This window comes from Sus scrofa, chromosome 14 (assembly GCF_054392235.1).
Source record: "Sus scrofa isolate SSC_HxYL_T2T_F1_AM1 chromosome 14, Sscrofa_HxYL_maternal_Yorkshire_Landrace_v2.0, whole genome shotgun sequence".
Lineage (NCBI taxonomy): Eukaryota > Metazoa > Chordata > Mammalia > Artiodactyla > Suidae > Sus > Sus scrofa.
The window spans coordinates 63,816,104-63,837,700 of NC_139396.1; the positions used below are offsets into that span (position 1 = coordinate 63,816,104).

Here is a 21,597-nt window from a genome sequence, read left to right on the forward strand (position 1 = left end):
TTTTGTTTGGAAGATACACACACATGTGCGTGTGTACACGTGCACACACACACACACACAAACCCTTACACCTGGGACATTTTCTTTGGCCAAAGAACACTGAAGCACCCAGATTTGAGAATGCCTTTGGGGAGAGAAAAATAAGTCACTTGCAACCGTCCTGTGGAATTTGTTCTCTCCTTCCAAGTACAAGAAGGCATAGGGAGCACAGCCACCATCTTTGGCTTCTTGGCCACTCATGGGGGAAGCTGCCAAGTGAAATAACCTCTCTTGGGTCTTTAATGGGCTACTTAAACAGAAGGGGCCTTGTCCAGGGTGTTTTATTTATTTATTGTTAGCACCACTGCCAACCAAGTTTATACAGAGTTGCTACAGGTCAAGCTCTGGGCAAAACCAAAGAAGCCCTCTCTGGCTGCCTTTCGGCTCACCCAGGGAGGTGGCCTCTTGATGACTTCTCCATCCATTCCTCCATCCCTGATTCCACAAAGTTTACCAGCCCCACATCTTGCTCCCCTTCCCATGCTGCCTTCGAATTAATTCTTTAAAGCCAGTGACACCAAGGTGATAATGAATTTATGTGCAGACATTTGCATGTGTGTGTGGGGGGGGGTCTTCCTGAATTTCTAGGGCCTGGGTGGGTGGGAACTGAAGAGAGTAGAAAGTAGAATTTCAAAGAAGGGAAGTAATTTTAGCACTGTTCAAACTGTTATACAGGAAGCCTCCCACTCCCAGTTCACACTGGCCCTGCAAAGTTGACATTTCTGCTGAGACCTGTAGACAACTCAATTGTGTAATTCTAGGCTCTCAACAGAACTAGGGGAATTCCCTAGAACATGCTGAACTAGGACATTCATTCAACATATTCTATTGAGCATCTGCTCTATACCAGGCACACTTTTAGATAATGAGGTAAAGGAGAGAATGAAATGAAACCCTAGTTTTCTGTATATTACATGATAAGTAAGTAGGAACTTGAAATTCTGCCTGGAAATTTAAGGAGCATCATTCTTTTTCAGCTAGTGTTTACTGAGCCCAGCCCTATTTTAAATACTTACCAAAATTTTACAACATAATTACTGCAACAACCCCACTACGCACATTATCCCCATTTGACAGATAAGAAAATTAAGGCACAGTGAGGCTGACAAACTTGCCCCAAGTCATTCACTAAGAAACAGGGAGAACTGTGACTTAAACCCAGGAACCTAAGGCTGTAGAAGTACATGGAGGGGCATCCAACCTAGTCTTGCAGTGAGAAATCAAGCTATGATATGAGAGATGTGTAGGGAATGCCTGGTGAAGGCGATGGGGGCAGGAGGAAAGGACACTTGGGGGAGACATGGAGATAGTGGCCTGGGGAAGGGTAAATGACCTACTTGAAGACTCTAGGTTAAAGTGGTAGGGCATGATCTAGCCCCAGGACTTCTGACTCCAGGCCTATGTTTCTGCTCCTTTTTTATACCCTTGACCTTGTGAGCCCTGCTCTCTAACCAGCTAAGCTAAACCAGGGCTCAGCAGGAGCCTAAAATAGCTATAGCTTCCAGGCAAAATTAGTGCCAAGTCAATCTTGTCCCATTCATCACTCTGACTCCAACCTTGTTATTTTCAGGCAACACGGCACTGGGAACAAGTTGAGAGAGGGAGAAGGGGGCTCCTTCAGTCCTGTTACATCACTAAATTTCTAATGGAAAATCTGTCTTTTCTATGAACAAGTTTTAAAGACAATGATTAAAGCACCTGCAGAATCCTTTGACCCTTGCCCCCTTCTTCTGGCTGCAATATCCTGCAGAACCCAAATCTCCTCCAGACAGTGTGGTTTGAGTAGGCTTGACCTCACATTCCACTCCAAAGATGAGTCCTGACTAGACTAAGCCAATCAGCATAGCCATCTCCCTCTTCCAACACAGTTACTGGTTCAGGAACAGCAAATAATCTAGTCAGAACCATCGATACTGGCTGGGAGAGAGAGGTTCTGGCTCCTTACGAGTTAAGGCATGTAGGAAATATGAGCTTGGGCTCCCAGGGACATCTTACTATTATCAGGGTGGCCAAAAATTAGGATAAGGTACAGATTCAGAGTAACTAAGATCTGATGGTCTTTTAGCCTGGATCAAGCCACACCTGAAGCAAGTATTTGTGGATCTTGATATCTATGAACCAAAACAAATTATTTCCTTTTTAGAAAGTCCATTTCAGTTGTGTTTTTGCCACTTTCAATACAAAAGTTTTACCTGTGTCAGAGCTGTTGCAGAGTTCCTACCCAGTTTTGTGACTACCTGTGGTTTGGGTCAGGAGAAGGCAGAAGTCTGGGATTGAATTGAAGTTGGATGGCAGGGGGCTTTCTGAGGCAAATTTGGAATGATTATGAGTCCAAAAGGCAGAATCTGTTCTGCAGAGATTTAAAATGCAGCCCATGGATTTTTCAAGAAAGAAGAAACATAGTAACATTTTTTTTCTACTAAATATCTAGCTATTGTATTTTGCACATTATCTAATCTTACCACCTTACCATCTGATGAGGTGGGGGTGAGTAGTCTGATTTACATATGAGCAAAATGAGACCCAGAGAGAAGTGGTACATGCAAGGCATACAGAGAGCAGTGTAGAACTGGGCTTGAAACCCAGGTGGGTATATCATGAAGAACCCCAACCCTAACACATCACCATCTCCCTGATAGCAGGTGCCCTGGGAGATCCTGTTTACCCTCCAGTGGATGGGGTTTAATGTCAGCGCCTGAGAGCAAATGACAAAGAGAGGTAATTTCACCAGGACCATTTTCTCCACTTAACCTTGGCAGGAACCCAAGGGCAATAAACACTCCCCCAGCATGGCAGAGGACTTTGCTGAAACTAACAGATGACTTTGCTGAGAAGAGGAAGCCCTAAGAGAATCACAATGCAGGAATGTCCTGGGCATTCATTCCCATGCCAGCCACAACATTCATGAGATGTCCCCATAATGATCATACCAATATCAGAGTCATGTAATGGGTACATGCTTCCGAGGCAGGTGCTATGATGATTCCACTGTACAAACAAGGAAGCTGAGGCTCAGAGAGGTGAAGTCACTGATCCAATGTTACAGAACTAGTACTGGATTCAAACGAGCTGACTCCCAGACCAGGAGAGTTTCCAGTACTCCAGTGTTTTCCAAATTGTAGAACCAGCCTTGTTGTGAGAGAGTAAATTATTGGTTAAATAATATTTGATCACAAAGTGAGAGAGTTATTCCCTTTTAATTTTTTAATCAATCTGATTATGTCAAGAAAAAAGTCTCAGTTTGGTGCTAACAGATCACTAACACTTCTCTAAAGCTACCCATCCACCTTCATGGCAGAGAGAGGCATCAAGCTCATAGTCCCCAGCTGGTAACAGTGCCTGACTGGAATTGATCAACCTTGTTTTGTTTTTGTAGCATTTATAGTAATTAACCTCTATTTAGGGGAAGTCATATTGATTTCATATTCTTAGGTCAGTTAGCTTCTTAAGTAAACAGTTTTTGCTTTTTTTAAAAAAAGTCAATTCAAAGAAAAGCAAGCAAATGTGGCAAAAATCACCAAGGTGGTGTGCTGATGACTTAAGTCTGAGAGATGTTTCAGCCATACCCTCAGCTGAACCCCAAATTCCATCTCATCAGCTCAGCAAAAGGGAGAGTCCAACAAAAATAGGGCCAAGTGAAAAAGGTCAGATGATGGCCAAGTTGTCATAATTCTTATTACCAGTGCAGGATGGAAATAGAAGATGGATCTTCTGGACAGAAAGCTGATGTGGGTAGGGAAGGCATTTCTAACATAAGCTCCAGGTTGGAGAACTAGCAGGGTCTAGTAAAGCTAAGCATCTATCTGGCCCATGACCCTGCAAGTCCACTCCCAGGCACACACCCGAGAGCAATGAGACTTGTACAAGTATCCTCTTAGCAGCTCTGTTTCCTGTGGCCCCAAGCTGGAGAAACAACCCAGGCATCCTTCAACAGGAGAGTAGGTGAAAATGAAACAAAAAAGAAATGAACTGCTGTGGACTGAATAAATATTGAGGGTAAAAAGGAGGAAGGACTAGTGTATGATGCTTGGGCCAGTGACAAGATATTGGTGTTGTGGGGAGGGATGCAGGGATGGGAGAGGAGATATACAGGACCCCCTGGGATACTGAAACCCCATTTATTCTCCTGCAAAACAAGCATTATTATTATTACCACTTTTACTCTGTGTGTGTGTGTGTGTGTGTGTGTGTGTGAGAGAGAGAGAGAGAGAGAGAGAGAGAGAGAGAGAGAGAGAGAGAGAGAGTGTCTCCATGCTAGAGATGGAAATGGAGACTCAAAGAGATAAAGCAACCTGCCCCAAATCACACAGCACTGAAGAGGTAGGTATTGGACTCTGCCTCCAGTGTTCTTTTCACTGTTCCTTAGCCTGACCCAGAGGCCCTGAGCAGAAGTACCATCCAGGGGCTTTCTGTGGTCCGAAGGATGGGGGCAAACTCACATTCTGGGTAACATTTCACTGCCTGGAGGCTCAAGTTTTTCTCCAAAGTAAAACCTTGCAGCCAAGTTAAAGGGCTGTCTTCATTTCTGGCTGTGTCTTGGCAGGCAATGCTCTGGCCTTGAACCTCTTATAGTCTCCCCATCTACCTGTCACCACTCACTCCACACACACCCCCTCACACACTCTAGGGGCAATTTAATCTCTGGGTGTCCAGTTCCCTGACACACTGCAGGAAGCAGGTCAGTAGGGTGAATTGCAGCATTAACATAAATTATTGACCCAGCGCTGTAGCGGCCACTGAAGGACATTGTACGTAACCCACGCTAAGGCTCACAGCCTCAGACAACTGGTAGGTTCAGGTTGTGCAGAGAAGGCAGAATAAGTTTGCCAAGGGTAGGATATTGGCTGACCTCATTCTAGCCTCAGACAGCCCTGTGGCTGTGTGTTTCTGTGACCTCGGATGAGCCTCCCATGGATGACAAGACAATTTCAGAGGATTTAATTAGCACTTGATTTTTCTATATGTTTCTCTCTTCCCCATTTCCAGCATGTTGTGACACCTAGTCTCAGAGATATTTGCAGGGCCGTAAACAGAAGCCACCTCCAAATCAAAGGCTCTTCTGGTCTCTGCAGGAGACCAGAGCAGGGTTATACACTCAAATGCCTACCAGGGCCAAGGAAGGGAGTGGGGACGACATGTATGTTGACCCAGAAGAAAGAATGGGAGGCCCCACATCCCTTGTAGAGGGCACTACCTGGTACTCAGCTCCAGCCCAGAGTTACCTGGGCTATCCCAATTTTTTGAGAGCTATTGGACATCTGGGTTTTTATATGAGATAGTCTGCTTTTTAAATTTTGGGAGCTTAGTTAATTGCTTTTAAAAACACAGAAAAAGCAAAACTATGGAGACATTAAAAGATCAGTGGTTGCCAGGGGCTAGAGAGAAGGAGGGATGGAGCACAGGGGTTTTCAGGGCAATGAAATTATTCTGCATGATTCAGCAATGGTGGATACCTGTCATTGCACATTTGTCAAAGCCCATAGAATGTACAATACAGAGTGAACTCTAATGTAAACTATGGATTTTAGGTAATAATAATGTACCAATATTGGCTTACCAGTTGCAACAAATAACCACACTAACACAAGATGTTAATCATAGGGGAAAGTGGGTGTCGGGGGGTGTTGAAAGGGTGTATATCTCTTACTTTCTATCTAGTTTATCTGATGGTCTAATAATGCCCCCACCAAATAAAGTCTATTAATTAAACATGCAAATACAACAAGCCAGAGTGAAATACCTGGGTGCCTCATTCAAGCTTAGAACCATCTATTAGCAAACCCTCTTGAAAGCTCACTGATGGGCCTGCAGAGGGGTCTTGGGGAGGAGGTTGGGGGAAGAGGTACTAATTTCTCTGTGACAGGGAACCAGGCAGAGGCTGAAAACAAGTCCTACGGGGAGTGGACCCTTGATATCAGAAATACCAACCTAGGTATACATTCCCTCATTCCAAGTTTGGTTCTGGACAGTTTTCAAACTTGAAGGAAACATACAGGATGAGTGACCAGGTGGACCCAGTTATGATGAAAATTAAGTCTCTTACAACCCAGCAGAGAGTCCAAGTGAAATCTGAATTCCCTTAAAGAGATTTAAGAAAGTCAATGTTTCTGCTACACCTAAATTTGTGGCCTTAAATAGATTCCTGGTACCCACACACCCACATCAGCCTGCCTCGGTGGAATTTAGCAAACTGTCAAACCAGATTCTTAAATGTACTGGCTCCTCAAATGGACAGGCAGGGCTGGAATTTCAACCCATTCTTAGAAAGGCTCTGCTCAAATCCAACCAAAATTCATCCACTGATCCCTCTACTACAGGTCCAGCTTATGGGTAAACTAACATCTACAAAGGTCACTTCATAAGTATGATTTTAAACAGTTTTAATGGCTACTATTGGTTAGGCTTACAAGGTGCCGAGCTAACCCAATTGATTAACTTGTGAGAAACCCATTGTTCAGGAGAGGAAACATCTCTGAGATACTAAATGACTGATCTGAAGTTACCTGAGCAAATGTGGCAGAGTCAGGGGTGCACCTAGCACATCTTCACCTCCTCTTTGGGATGAACTGAACTGACTGCCTTCATTTTCTCTTCATCCGACAAGTGATTTTCACAATGCAAAGCCAATGACCAATTATATTTTTTGTTCGCGTGGGATTTTTAGTTTTGGCAAGCATTTAGGAAGCATCTTGAAAATAGTTTCAAAAATATTACATTTGAACAATATTTGAACTGCACAGATGGCTTGTTTTTGCAGAACGATGGGGGAGGGTGTGTTGTATGGGGGTGGGGTCAATGTATATTTCAAAGAACCCAAAGTGTCTCCTCATACATGGGAAATGCAGCAGTTCCCTATATGTTCTGAATGGCCCAGGAGCGGCAGGCTGCTACTGGATCATCTACATCTTCCCCAGACAACGTGAGAGGCAGGATAACAGCAATAATAACAATTGTCATTGCTAATATTTATGAAGCACTAACCATGTGCCAGGCACTGAACTGTGTGCTTTGCATAGATTATCTCATTTCAATCTCACTATAAATTTATGAATTCAGTTCTATTATTATCCCCCTTGTACAGATGAGAACACAGAGGCTCAGAAAGATGAAGTAACTTGCTCAAGGTCACATAGCTTCCATGCAGAGGCTCTGGGATTTGAAACCAGGTCTGCAGGACTTATACACTCACCACTAATTTTATGGGGGTTTCCAGTCCAATGAGGACTTTTCTTCTGTTAGTCAGTCATTGAACAATCATAGTATGTTGACTCTGTAAGCCTGGTGTGATGGCTACCAGACTGAATAAAACCCATTCTCCCCACTAAAAGTCACAGTCTCTGTACACAAATGACACTAGGTGAGATTCAGGAAGAATTAAGTAATGCTGGTCCTGGGTTGGAGTGGATTCCTACGGTGCTGCCAATTGTACCTCATAGGCATCCAAGTCAAAACTCGCCTGCCTCATCTTCTGGTGTCTGATTACTAATATACCAATAGGCTAAGAGCAAAACTATTTCATGTCTGAGCTACAGAGAGCCTTAGGAATCATCCCCACCATACAGATTTGGAAACTGAGGCCCCAGGAGAGAATGAGACTTGGCTACTGTCACAGAGCAGATCCCAAACCCAAACCCAGCTCTCTTCACTTGCCTCTTAGAGTTCTTTTTACAGCATCACTGTGATAGTTAATTTTATGTGTCAACTTGACAGGGTCACTGGGTGTCCAGATATTTGGTCAAACATGACCCTGGGTGTGCCTGAGAGGGCGTTTCTGGATGAGATTAACATTTGAATTGGGAGATTGAGGAACGCGGATTGCCTTCTGCAATATGGATGGCCCCCACTCTTAGGCATGGCAGTAGGAAGATTTTTTTCCCCTCTGAGAAGCTCCCTAGAACCCTTCTGTGGTGGACAGAATTAAGACCACCAGAGATGTCCACATCCTAATCCCCAGAACCTGTGACTGTCTCCTTCCATGCAAAAGAGACTTTGCAAATATTAAGTTAAAGGTCTTGAGATGGGAAATTATCCTGGATTATACAGTGGGCACAATGTCATCATAAGGGTCTTCAGAAGAGGGAGGCTGGAGGGTAGAGTTAGAAAAGGAGATGTGACATCAGAAGGTGGCACAAGGGAGAATTCACTCTCTGCCTGACTGTATTTGAGCTAGGACATTGGTCTTCTGCCTTTAGACTCAGACTGGACTTTACACTGTCCTGGGTGTCCAGCTTGCTGACTGCAGATCTTGAGACATCAAAGCTTCCAGAATTGTGTGAGCCAATTCTTTATAATAAATCTCTGTGTCTATCTCTATCTCTGTCTCTGTCTCTGTGTCTCTCAGTTCTCTTTCTCTGGAGAACCCTGACTAATGCAATCACTTTTCAGGTGGCAGGCAAGAATTCAGGGCATATTTGCCATCTAGGAAACCTATTTGCCTTTTCCCATAGCAATCCAGAGTTCTCGGCTGTGGAGTACACAAATTCTTACAGTATTCCACAAGGTACTTTTAGGTGGTTCACATATCAACTTTCCTTAAAATGTCAATAGTTATATAATTATTTTAATGGCAATACTTAGAAAATTTATAAGTGAAAATTAAACCTTGATTTTACATGTATTATCACTTAGGATGAAGCTGAATAAAATAGTGACCCATTTAAAAGAGAAACATGCAGCTCTGGGAAAATTCCTGAAGGTAGATAAAGATATGCTGGAGCTTGGGAACATCATTCATCTAAAAAGAGATGTTAATGGAGGGGATTTTGAATTCACGGGCCTGGCAATGGGAAATTTTCCCTCTGAGAAGCTCCCTAGGACCCTTTTATGGTGGGCAGAATTAAGACCCTCAAAGATGTCCACATCCTAATCCCCAGAATCTGTGACTCTGTTACCTTACATGCAAAAGGAACTTGGCAGATGTGATTAAGTTATGGGTCTTGAGATGGGAGATTATCCTGGATTGTACAGTGGGCACGATGTCATCACAAGGGTCTTTAGAAGAGGGAGATGGGAGGACAGAGTCAGAGAAGGAAATGGAACATCAGAAGCTGAAATCAGAGTAGTATGATTGCTAGCTTTGAAGATGGAAGGGGGTCATGAGCCAAGGAATGTGGACAGCTTCTAGAAGCTGGAAAAGATAAGGAAACAATTTTCTCCCAGTGCCTCCAGAAGGAACACAGCCCTGCCTGTACCTTGATTTTAGTCTATTGAGACCCTTTTTGGACTTCTGAGCATTAGAGCTGTAAGAGAATAAATGTGTGCTATTTTAAACCATTAAGCTGGCAGTAATTTGTTACAGCAGCAATAGGAAACTCATACACCCTTCAACATTCTCTAAGGGGCCATTAACATACTCTGAAGACACTCGGAGGGATCCTTCGCCCTCCCTTCCAGTGCTCCTGCCTTTCCTCTTTAGATAACAATGAGAATACTTTCAATTGTGTGTTGAACACCACATGGTAATTAGCTGAGGAAAGCCTTCCTGAATCAGGGCAGGTGGTAGTATCACCCATCTTTCATTTGCCCCTCCATACCAACTCCTCCCCTTCTCTATCCTGCATGGATCACATCAATGAGCTCTATGGTTCTCTGGCATCCACTTGAGTTTGACTGATAGGAGGGCAGGAGATGAGAGGGTGGGTAGAAAATGGTCAGGGCATTCTTTCCCCCAGCAACTCTGTGGAGCCACTAGAGTTGGCTAAACCCCTCTACCAAAGACCATGGCTACCTCAGATGGTCCTCTTCACACACCTTTCTCCAGGTTGCCGTCACCTCACTTGCCCTTTGCTTTTTCCAGGACTAGGGATGATAACAGCTCCCCTGTGGCACTAACCCTATAGTCCTGCACTGTCCCTTGAGATTTCCCCACTTCACGCACTCCCTTAAAAAATTCTCATCTGCTGGAGTTCCCGTCGTGGCTCAGTGGTTAACAAATCCGACTAGGAACCATGAGGTTGCAGGTTTGATCCCTGGCCTTGCTCAGTGGGTTAAGGATCCGGCGTTGCCATGAGCTGTGGTGTTGGTTGCAGACGTGGCTCGGATCCCAAGTTGCTGTGGCTCTGGTATAGACCAGTGGCTACAGCTCCGATTCAACCCCTAGCCTGGGAACCTCCATATGCCGCAGGAGAGGCCCAAGAAATGGCAAAGAAGACCAAAAAAAAAAAAAAAAATTCTCATCTGCTACCCAATTTGAGTGCACCATAACTTCCTGCCAGGCTCCTGCTGACACCTAGATGATGCAAACATGACACAGACAAGAACCAGGCAGTGGGAGAGAAGGAACTGGAGCCCAGGTCTTGGCCAGAGATTTCCAGGGAAGTCCATGGGGTATGGACTACAGAGAGCCAGGATATAGGTTGTATTTGTTCATTTTCCAACTTGAATTCATGCCACCAGTTAACGATTCGGAGCTTCTGAATATTAACTCAAAGTCCCTGCTTCTCTTGAAAGGTAAAACAAGCCAGTGCTGCTGGTTCAGAGTGCTTTTGTGCGTTAACTCATTTAATCCTCACAAAAACCCCAAAGATGTAAGTACTAGCACTAACTCAGTCTTCTATATAGGGAAAATAAGGCACAAAGATTAAAATCACTAGTCCAAGGTTATTCGGCTAAGCAGGTAGAAGAGCTGGGATCTGAACCTAGCTCATTGATCAGCTATAGTAAACTGAGCCCCATGTGGCCTGGGTTAGGTCACCTGTCTGGCCCCTGAGGACATGTGAGTTTGCAACCCCTTCCCTGGGCTCTTCTGTGTTTCCAGAGCAAGTAGATGCAAGTACTCCCCTCAGCCTCCTCGGATGGGCTTGGCTCATTCTTGGGGGTCATCTTTAACCCAAGCAGCCTTGGCCACTGAGAAGGGGAGTTTGTCAGCATCCCAAATGCATCTCACTTGGAAAGGCTCTGCTCACGGCTGTCTCAATTACCCAGCACTGGTGCCACCCGATCCAGTATTTCTCCAACCTTGTGAATTTCTGAGGGTGTCCAGCGCCTTGCTGGAGCCAGTAGGAGCCTGTGGTTCCCATCCCTCTGCCCATGAACACACAGAGCCCTTGTTTTCCTGGCCCCCACCCTTCCCAGCACAGGTTGGACCCTTGCCTTGCTTGTCTGAATGAAGCCTCTAACTTTGTCCTGCCTTGGGCACTGTCCCCTATCAGCCCGCCAATAGGGAAAACAAGCCATGCAGAGGCACCTTCTAAAAAATCTCTGACATCAGAGCTGGCTGGGCCTCATTCTCCCAGAACATCGCTTTTGGAATGGGCAGTTTTGCTGGGTTTTGTTTCCTACAGTTTCTGCCTCTGTGTGTCCCAGAGGAGGAGGGACTGACTAAATGCCCTCATTGTGAGAGTAACTGAAGTGCCCCAGACGCCCAGAGATGGATCCAAGAGGGTAGAAAGGGGATCGATGGCCCTCTTATCGACATCTGGCTCCAGTGTGGCAGGGGGAAGGTGGGGAGAGAGTGTAAAAGGAGCTGATGGAAAGAACAGGTTGGACTTTAGGGGAGGCCAATACACTTTCTAGAAAAAAATGATGAGCTATCTTATCCATCCAAAGAGAGCAATTCATTGGCCATTAGCTTCTGGAGTAGGTTTTCATCTCCCAAACTCCCAGAGATTAGAGAAGAAATTAGATTGGTCTCAGGGAGCATCTCAGTGGAGTCCTCCAGCCAGCATGGTCACTAAACATTTACACTGGATCCTTAACCCACTGAGCGGGGCCATGAGTCAAACCTGCATCCTCATGGACATTAGTTGGATTTGTTTCCACTGAGCCACGATGGGAACTCCTGAACGGTACATTTAAAAGTGGTTAAAATGGCAAATTTTATGTTACATAGATTTTACTGAGATAAAAATTTTTTGGAAAAAGGTACAATTTTTCAAAAGAATGGATTTATTACATGGATAACACTATACAAAGAAGGTGGCAAATATGACAGTTTCTGCCTTACAGGGAGCATGTTTTACCTATTTTACCTCAAGGAAGAGATGTTTTTATGTTTTTAAATTCCAAGAGTCTGTAAACTACATCCAGAGGGCCAAATTCTAGAAAGAAAGAAAGAAAGAAGGAAAGAAGGAAGGAAGGAAGGGGAGGAAGGAAGGAGAGAGGGAGGAAGAGGGGGAGGGGAGGGAGGGAGGAAGGAAGGAGGAAAGGAAAAGAAATAGAAAGAAACAACAAAAAAAGAAACCCTTACTGCAGTATGTGTGCCCAATACATAAATATCCCCTTCCCTTTACTTAGCTGGCAGAAATTTTGAAGGGGGTAGCGACTTGCCAATTTCCAGGGAATGTAATATGATCACTCTAAACCAGTGGTCTTAACTGGGGGTGACTGTGTGCCCAGGGGACAGGTGGAAATACCTGAAGACATTTTTGGCTGTCACAATTAGGGGTGAGATGCCCCTGGCATTGGATGTTGCTCAATGCACACAGGACAGCCCCCCACAACCAAGAGCTGTCTGGCCCCAACTGCCAACAGGGCCGAGGTGGAGAAACCCCACTGTAGATGGTGAGACCAACAGACCAATCAGTGGGACCTCATAGGAGAGAGAATCCCAGGAGTTGGTGTGTGATACAGTGAAAAACCATCAGGGAGGCCTTGAAGGATGACAACACTGGGCCCCAGAGGAGCACAGGCTGAGCCCTGGGGGCAGGGTGGGGAGGAGCAGTGTCAAGGAAGAGCCAGGAGCCCTGATCTCAGAAGAAACTCAGGTCAAAGGACGGTTTATGAGGACCCAGGGCCAGGCTGCAAACCTTTCAGCAGCTGCAGAGGGAAGCTGGTTTATGGCTTCAACAATGGGCTTTTCTTAAGAGCTTCTCATGGAGGTTTGCCCAGAATGCCTACTCAGCCTGGCCACAGCCAGCCACACGGGGCTTGAGGCCTGACTTCCAAGAGGGGACTGTCTGTCTTTCTTTTGGACCCAGAATCAGGACAGGGTGGGCAGGGAGCCTGCCAAATGGGAGGCCACAACAAGGATGGGAATACATCCCCCAGCATGCACCTACTGCACCTGGGGCCGCTCACCTCTCTCTGCATCACCTCCTCTCTCTTCACATTTGTTTCTGAGCTGCAGCTGGACTGGATGCAGCATGCAGGTCTGCAGTGCCCCCTCTCCTTGTCTAAAGGAGCCTTTCCTCGAGTTGAACTCTCCCCTCACCTGGAATATTCACCTCCCCCTTCTTTTGCTTAGTCAATTCCCACTCATCTTTCCCATCCCCGTCTCCACATCTCTTCCTTGGAGAACCCCTCTTGACCCCCTGAGACAAACTGAGTCTCCTTCCTTTGGGTTCCCATAATATATCAGCCTTTCCCCTTGGAAAAGTTCATGACACTCCCTTGAAAGTATTTATTTGAAATCTGTCTGATCAGGGAGTTCCTGTCATGGCTCAGTGGTTAACGAATCCGACTAGGAACCATGAGGTTGCGGGTTCGATCCCTGGCCTTGCCCAGTGGGTTGAGAATCTGGCGTTGCCGTGAGCTGTGGTGTAGGTTGCAGACCCGGCTCAGATCCCACGTTGCTGTGGTTGTGGCGTAGGCCGGTGGCTACAGCTCCAATTAGACCCCTAGCCTGGGAACCTTCATATGCCATGGGTGTGGCCCTAGAAAAGACAAAAAGACCAAAAAAAAAAAAAAATCTGTCTGATCAGAGGGGAAAGAGAGCAGAATGGTTAAGAGCACAGCATTCAGCATCAGACAAATGCAGCTGGGCCCGGAGATCAAGGTCAAGGAGAAAGAGGTTTCACATGGCCAGGGAGCTTTGTAAAATTTACAGGGTCCCCTTGCAGGACACTTTGAAATGCAACCTTGATAATTAACACGTGGGAATCCCTTGATCATTTCTCCTTCACAGATAAGAAGGAAAGGAAAAGCACTTTGGGGTGATGCCATTATCTAAAGTTGAAGGCAGGGGAGGGGGTGTGTGCATCCTTGACTATTTGGGAGTCAGCCTCAGACTCCAGAGCCAGACAGGTCTGCTCCACTCCTGGCTGTGTGTCTTTGGGCAACTCACTCCACCTTTCTGAGACTCAGAGTCCCCACTTGTAAAAACAGGGTAACAGTGATCCCATGATATTGTTAGAGGCTTTTAACGAGGCAACCCATCCAAAGCACAGTACCTGGCATGTAACAAGAAATCAACACACAGCAATTGTTATATGTTGATATCTGACACTTGAAAAGACTCTGAACTTGGTTTTTAAAGACCTGGGTTCAAGCCTTGTTCCACCACTCATCCTGTGAGATTTTTACTCATATCACTTAACCTCTCTGATCCTCGTCTGTCATATGATGAAAGAAATGTGAGCCCCAGAGAAGACACTAAAAGAGGATTAGGATCATCACCATAATAAATACAAAGGTAGTTCTATTTATTGATCCACTTACATCACTATTTCCCAAACCCTTCCCTTGCTCAGGCCCCATCATCTCACACTCACACATTCATTCAACAAACATTCAGTGAGCACCACTAAGAAAAGCCAGGCTTCACATTCTAGGCACCAGGGAGGCAATGGTGAAAGACAAAAACTTCTCAGAACTTAAATTACTGTACAGTAGTTCTCAACCGGGGGGCGATGTTGCCTCTTTCCCCGGCCAGGGACATTGGCCAATGTCTAGAGATGTTTCCTTGGGTTGGCACAACCTGGGGAGGGGGTGCTAATGGCATCTAGTGGGTAAAAAGGCCAGAGATGCTGCTAGAACATTCCGGAATGCTCAGGACATCCCTCAACAATAAAGAATTACTGAATCCAAAATGTCAATGGTTCTGAGGTTGAAAAATTCTGTTCTTGAGAGAAGAAGCAGTGTGTAAACAAAATAAAGACGTCGGAGTTCTTGTGGCTCAGTAGTAATGAACCTGACTAGTATTCATGAGGATGCCGATTTGATCCTTGCCTTGCTCAGTGGGTTAAGGATCTGGTGTGGCCATGGGCTGTGGTGTAGGTTGCCGACACGGCTCGGATCTGGTGTTGCTGTGGCTGTGGTATAGATCGGCAGATGCAGCTCCAATTTGACCCCTAGCCTGGAACTTCCATATGCTGCAGGTATGGCTCTAAAAAGCAAAAATAAAAATGTCAATCATACGGTAGATTAGAAGGTGATAACAGCTATGGAAAAAAAGCAGAGAGGGGGATGTGGGATGTCAGGAATGGGGATGTAGGTGGTGAGAAAGGGCTAGATTTACTGAAGGTCTTATGTGGGGCAGGAGATGAAGAACAGAATCAAAGATGACTCCAAGGCTTTTGGACTGAGCATCTGGGAGGACTGAGGAGCAGCCCTGCCCAATGTTCTCTTTATAGCCATTCTTAACACCCCCTGCCTCCCCCCCACCCCCCCGCCACTTGCCCCTACCAATTCCTCCTCCATTCTCTATACAGCACCCAGGGAAATCTTTAAATAGAAATTTGGTGTCTCCATTTCCCTTCTTGAACCACCACCACCCAGGTTTCCCAAATGCCCGGTGGATGCCACCCTGACCCAAAAGGTCATCTTCTTGCTTCTCTCTCCCGTCAGAAGCCACTGTTTCCCTCCCTGACCCACCCTTCACTCCTGCCTGACCCTACTTCTCTTGAAGGGCTCCACCTCCTCCAGGGAGCTTTCCTGGACACCTTCTACTGGTTTGAGGGACTTCTTCTGGGGTTTCACTGTGCCCATGCATCCTCCACCAAAGCACTAATGTGCTGGTTTGTAATTCCCTGCCTTCTGCATGGACTGTGAGCTCTGTGAGGCTGGGCACAGAAGCATCTTGCTCACCATGGACCAATGGTTCATGTTTGCCTGGGTCTCAGGTGTTCATAGGATACTCAGAAGTTTAGTGCTTGAACTGAGAAAATCCTAGGCAAACCAAAACCAATCAGTCACTCTAATTGTATCCCTAATCCTTAGGAGAGTCTAGCCCAAGGTAACCTCAATTCATATCTGTTGAATGAATGGTAAGTAGGAGATGTACAAACGTTTCTGAAATGGATGGATGAAGTTCATCATCAAGGAGTTAATAATCCAAAACCATTAGCCAGACTTCTGGAAGCCCCTGGAAGACCTGGTCCATCCTGCCTTGAACTCCAAGGACCAAGGAAAAATCTCAATGTTTCTGCTCTCTAGCTAGAGTCCAGGTTCAAGAGCAGAGTCTAGGTTCAAGAGCAGGGTCCAGGCCACCCTCCCATCTGCACAGAAATGGAGATCAGGGTGACAGGAAAAGATCCGGGGCAGTGAGTGCACCAACCTCTTTCTTTTGGACTGGAGGCCTGCCCACCCGGGGCCTGGCACTTGGTGCCTCACCTCCAAGCCCCACATCCTCATTCTTATCTCTGCCCCAGCCCTGTTATCTGACTCTTCCATCCATGACAGCTGATCTCTGTTTTTCTCCTTAGCCTGCAAAACTAGAAACTTGAAAATGCTTCTCAGGTTTTATTTTTCTCTTTCTTTCTTACTTTCTTTTTTATTTTCTTCTGGGGCTATCAACCCTCCATCCTTATCACCGTCTGAGAAAAAGGGGCTAATTGTGTCCTCTGGCCTCTGTGCCAAGACAAAAGCCACCAGATTGTTTTTCCACATGTAAATGTGGACCCCTGGGGGCTTAGAGGACAGAGAGAGGCATACCCCAGACCACATGTGATTTTTTGCACTGGAAGTAGAGAAAAACTTGCTAAAACAGGATGGCAGAGATGTTCTCTGTGCATAAACCAAAGCAGTACAGTCCAGGTTGGGTGCCCCCAGAGGTTATTATTTGGGGGACGAAGAGGATCTTTCCATGGAACCCATGACCCACAGACAAAATACAAAACAAAGATGTACAATTTGATGAATTATTGTGCAATGAATGCACACCAATGTAACCACCTTTCAGGGCAAGAAACAGAACCTGGCCAGCACCCCAAAACCCCTTTTATGCTCCTTTTAAATCATCCTTCCCCCCTTCCTCACCCAAGGTCATGACTATGCTGACTATTATAGTTATTTCTTCCTTTTTTTCTTTATAATGTCACCACCTAAGCATATGTGCATTTGCTAAATGCTAGAGTTTAGCTTGTTTTGAGTTTTTTGTAATTAATATTATAAAGTATAGGATCTTTTATTTCTGGCTATTTGTTAGGCATATTTTTGCATGATTGACCCCTTTGTGGTATGTAACCATAGCCTTCCATTTTCACTGCTGTGTACTATCCTATGTTAAGATGGAACCTCATTTTACTTGTCTATTCTGTCATAACGGACATTTGAGTAGTTTCTGATTTCTCACTCTTATGACTATTACATACATAAAAAACATATATCCTCATTTCTGTTGAGTCTCTACTTCTGAGAGGAGTAGCAGTTTAGAGCATGTATCATACCACTTTAGATAGTGCCAAAAAGTTTTCCAAAGCAGTTGTACTAATTCACATTATTATCAGCAGTGTCTGAAGGTCCTAAGGGCTTCTTTTAAATTTCAGTTAATAACCACAACTTTTTGCTGTATGCATGTGGCAGGCTTGGAGTGTGAGCATAGGAAGGGTGCTAACTGGCTCCCTGACCCTCCTCAAGTGGGCAGTCTGGCAGAGCTGATACAGGTTAATTAAATCATCACACAGCACTATAATCACAAACCCTGAAGAAAAGAGGTGAATCTTGGAAAGCACACAGCAGGGGAGGTCTGACCTGGTCCAGGGGAACCCCCAGAAGAATTCTCAGAAGTAATGCTTCACCCAAGACCTGAAGGAGGAGTTGCAATTAACCATGTAAAGAGAGGTGGAGGAGGAGCAGGACAGGTGCTGGGCAGATGGCACAGCATGTGCAAAGGCCCTCAGGTGGAGGGGAGCGACATGAATTAAAGGAGCTGAGAAAACAAAGGCCCAAAGAGATCAAGAAAGTCTCCTGAGATGACAGAGTCAATTAGTAGCAGAGTTGGGTTTAGATTAAACTGTTAAGGCGTTCTTGGTGCTCATGGGTTAGAGTGAATGCAACTGCTCCTTCAGAAGGTAGGGCCCCTCTCAAGAATCAGCTGCTGGATTCAGGCACACTGGAGTTCAAGTCTCAGCTCCGCCATGTCCCAGCTATGCGACATTGAACAGATTCCTTCACCTCTTAGATCCTCAGTTTCCTCACCTTTGAAAGAGAGTGATATAAAGCTACAAGCCTCAGGGGTGCTATGAGTGAAAAAAAAAAAAAAAAAAAAAAAGGGCAGGGGGAGGATTCTTTGGAAAGAGCTGGCCATAGAGAGGATGCTCAGTATACACAAGAAGTATGAGCATCCATCTCCCTCTCCCCAGGCTGCTGGGGCTGGAGCTTTACAGGAAAAGCTAAGGTTGGTGAGTACCTGCTGTGTGCCCAACATCTCCTTAGAAAGCAGGGGCTATGAGGATCCCCAGATTGCAAATGAGAAAATCAAGGCTCAGAGAAGGGGAGTGACTTGCCCTCTGTCGCACAGCAGGAAATGGGGTGGGAAAGCCAGGATCCAACTCTCCTTCATGTAGAAGGATGGCAGCTGAATTACCTTCACAGTCTCTGAAGAGGAAGTTTTATCCCAGGAAATCAATAGAGTGAAGCAGGAAATCAGAGAGAACATTAATAATCTCAGGCAGCAAAATGAACTGCTTTTAAGCAGCCGTTCTCACTGAATCCCATCCACCGCATCTGTTACCAAGCTCAAAATAAAAAGGTCTTCCCATGACCACCTAAGGGGATGCTGAAGGCATGCAGCACATGACTAGAACATTGTTTCTAGAACAATGGGCAGAAGTGTCTTCTGAGGGCATCTTCAACATGCAATCCAGTTCAGGGCGGGTGGGATGTCCAGTTCAGATGGGCTCCACATCTGCATGTTGGGGAGACCTGGCTTTATAACAGTGGTCCAGCTGAGCCCCAGCTTGTTTGGTCTGTTCTGTGTTTTAAAATTGCCTGAATGGGTGGCCAACATTTACAATCAGGTAGGTTTTGCTTAACACCTTGGAGTCTTCTGGGGGAAAAAAATCCCTTAAAAGGTATGGTCATCCAGGTTCTGTTCTCAAAGGGAGACAGTGGGCTGGGGTGGGAGTGGGTGCTCCCCGTAGATGGACCATTTGGCCTCTGTTTCACCACTGTCCCTCTGCCCTCTCTTTCTCTTATAGGACCTACCTACCACTGGAGGCATCTGGATTTGTGACCCCTCCCTGCATCCTTCAAGCCATCACAGCTTTTAGCCAGTGAACCATGAAGTGTGGCTTGATAGGGGATGATGGCTTTTGGCAACCAAAACTGGAGGGGAAGTGACAGGTCCAAGCCTCATAGGGCGGGTGGGATGTCCAGGCTAAGCCTTCTTGTCATGGATGTCTCCATTGCCCTGAATACTTGCAGAGCCCCTTCCTGGCCTATATTATCACCAACCAATAATAACATAGTAGTAGTAGTAGTAGTAGTAATAGCATTTACTGAGTACATTGCATGCTGGGGTTGGTGCTAAGTACTTTGGGGGTACTGATTTTCCTTTGGGGACCTATCCTTCTCCCAGTATTGGTCTTTGTGGCTCAGGAAACCACAAAGGCCGATTCACAGCCTCCCCACCAGGAGGGTCCAAAGTCGTCACATGACCCCATTCTAGCTGAACAGCATAATCCATTTCCCTGATTCCAGGAGGCTGTAGGTCTCAATTCCAGGGCTTATGTGAATGGGGCTTGCAGCTGACACAATGTAGTATGGAGTTACTGACAGGCATCTGTGCACAGATGAAGACAGCCAGAGCCAGCCTGAGAAGGAAGCCCATCACAGACAAAAAGGAGAGTCAAGAGATGGAGGTGGGCGGGGGGAGAGAGAATTCCCTGTGACATTGTCAAACTCCTGGACCCAGCCAAACCTGAAGCTAGTTGCCAGTTACATTACCCAATATAATTCCTTTTATGCCTGAGAATAAGAATGCAATGATATTTAAACTTGGACTTTCAGTCACTTACAACCAGAAGAATCTGACAAATATAAGTATTACTATTATTCCCATTTTAGATATGGATAATTAGAAACTAAAGGGATTGAAATGCCACACAGCTGAGAACTGATAGCACTTGGATTTGAGCAAGATTTGCCCTAAACCTAAAGCTGTTAGGTCAGAAATCTTGGAATCTTATAGGGCTGTCACTCTGCCTCTAGGAGCCCAGAGTTGGGGATTTTAGAAACAGCCTATGTTCAGAGCTGCTGGTACATTTTGGAGTGTTGGGGGAGGCAAGGAAGGGTTGAGTAGAGGCAGCATGAAAATGAAATATAAAATTATTATTTAAATCAGTTCAGACACCATAAGGAGAAAAATCAAAGCTTTCTGTGGCATTTCCCCCATGCCATTTTTAATTCTATCTTATCAAAACACAGCTGGGATTTGTTTTTCAAAAGGAAAAACTCCTTTAATTAAAAAAATTCTCTAATAAAAGTTAAAATAGTGCACAGGCCATCAGGTGACAATGGAAGGAAGACGGGGGCATTTCAACAACTTAAAGCAGATTAAAAAACTAATTTGTTGACTCTTTTTTTCCAAAGCTCACCTCTCGATTGGAAAGCTGTGTTTTGCATAATGAAGCTAAAATCCTGAAATCGCTGCTGTCCGCCCAGCTCCTTCTTTGTGGGGATTTTAATGGGCTCCCACCTCACGTGGGGGTGTGGTTTCTTTTTATTACTCTGGCTAAGGTTTAATGGAATCATTTCACTCCCTGTACTTAAAGTCTTTACAAGGCTTCCCACTGCTGGAAGGATAAAGAGCAAAACACGCATGGGGCCAGCAAGCCCTGAGAATTGTCTGCTTTGATCATGTGCCAGCTCTTCCTCAATCTGGAAGAGTGTCCACGTTTTGGTTCTTGCCACTTTCCTCATCCAGAGCCTTTGCACATGCTGGGTCCTCTATTTTTCCACTTGGGCAATCCAATTCATTGCTTAAAGGCCAGCTCATTTTTCCTCTCTCTTGAGGAAGGCTTTCTTTCAAAGGCCTTAATTTGTGCACCCTCAGTGTCAGAGATCTTCCTTCCTAGCAGCTTCTTCAGGTTGTACTTACATGCAGGTCAGTGTCTTGGTTTCCTCTCCAATGTTGCCAGAGGATATGGCACACAGCAGGTGCTCAATAAAAATTTGTCAAACAGACCAGTGGGTGAACCTTGGTGAAAGGAAGCACATGGTGCCAGGGTGCCATCAGTTCCTCAACACCTGGGGTCCTCCCCAGGCTGCATTTTCCCAGCTTGTCTCAAAGTCAGCTTGCACGCCTGCCATTAGGTGTGCATAGTGCTTTGGGGATAAGACCATGCTGTAGAGAGAACATAGGTTCTAGGGACAGACCCAGGTTCAAATCCTAGCCTCTCTAGACTTCTATTTATTTTTATTCTGGTAAAATATACATAATGAAATTTTCTATGTTAACTATTTTTAAGTGTACAGTTTAGTGGCATTAAGTACATTCACATCATTGTGCAACCATCACCACAATCCACCATGAGAATTTTGTAAACTTCCCAAATGGAAACTCCATCCCATTAAACACTAATTCCAGCCCTGAGCCCCTGGTGACCTCCACTCTACTTCCTGTCTGTATGAATTTGACTACTTTAAGAATGCTGTAAAATTTGGTTGTGATGATTGTTG

The 21,597-nt window shown here is 45.4% G+C and overlaps 1 protein-coding gene across 12 annotated transcripts in view; it reads right to left on the reverse strand.

Moving 5' to 3' along the window:
* The window catches only part of WSCD2 (WSC domain containing 2), a 159,740-nt gene that overhangs the window by 66,858 nt on the left and 71,285 nt on the right, over window positions 1-21,597 (reverse strand). The gene's annotated exons all lie outside the window — the stretch shown is intronic.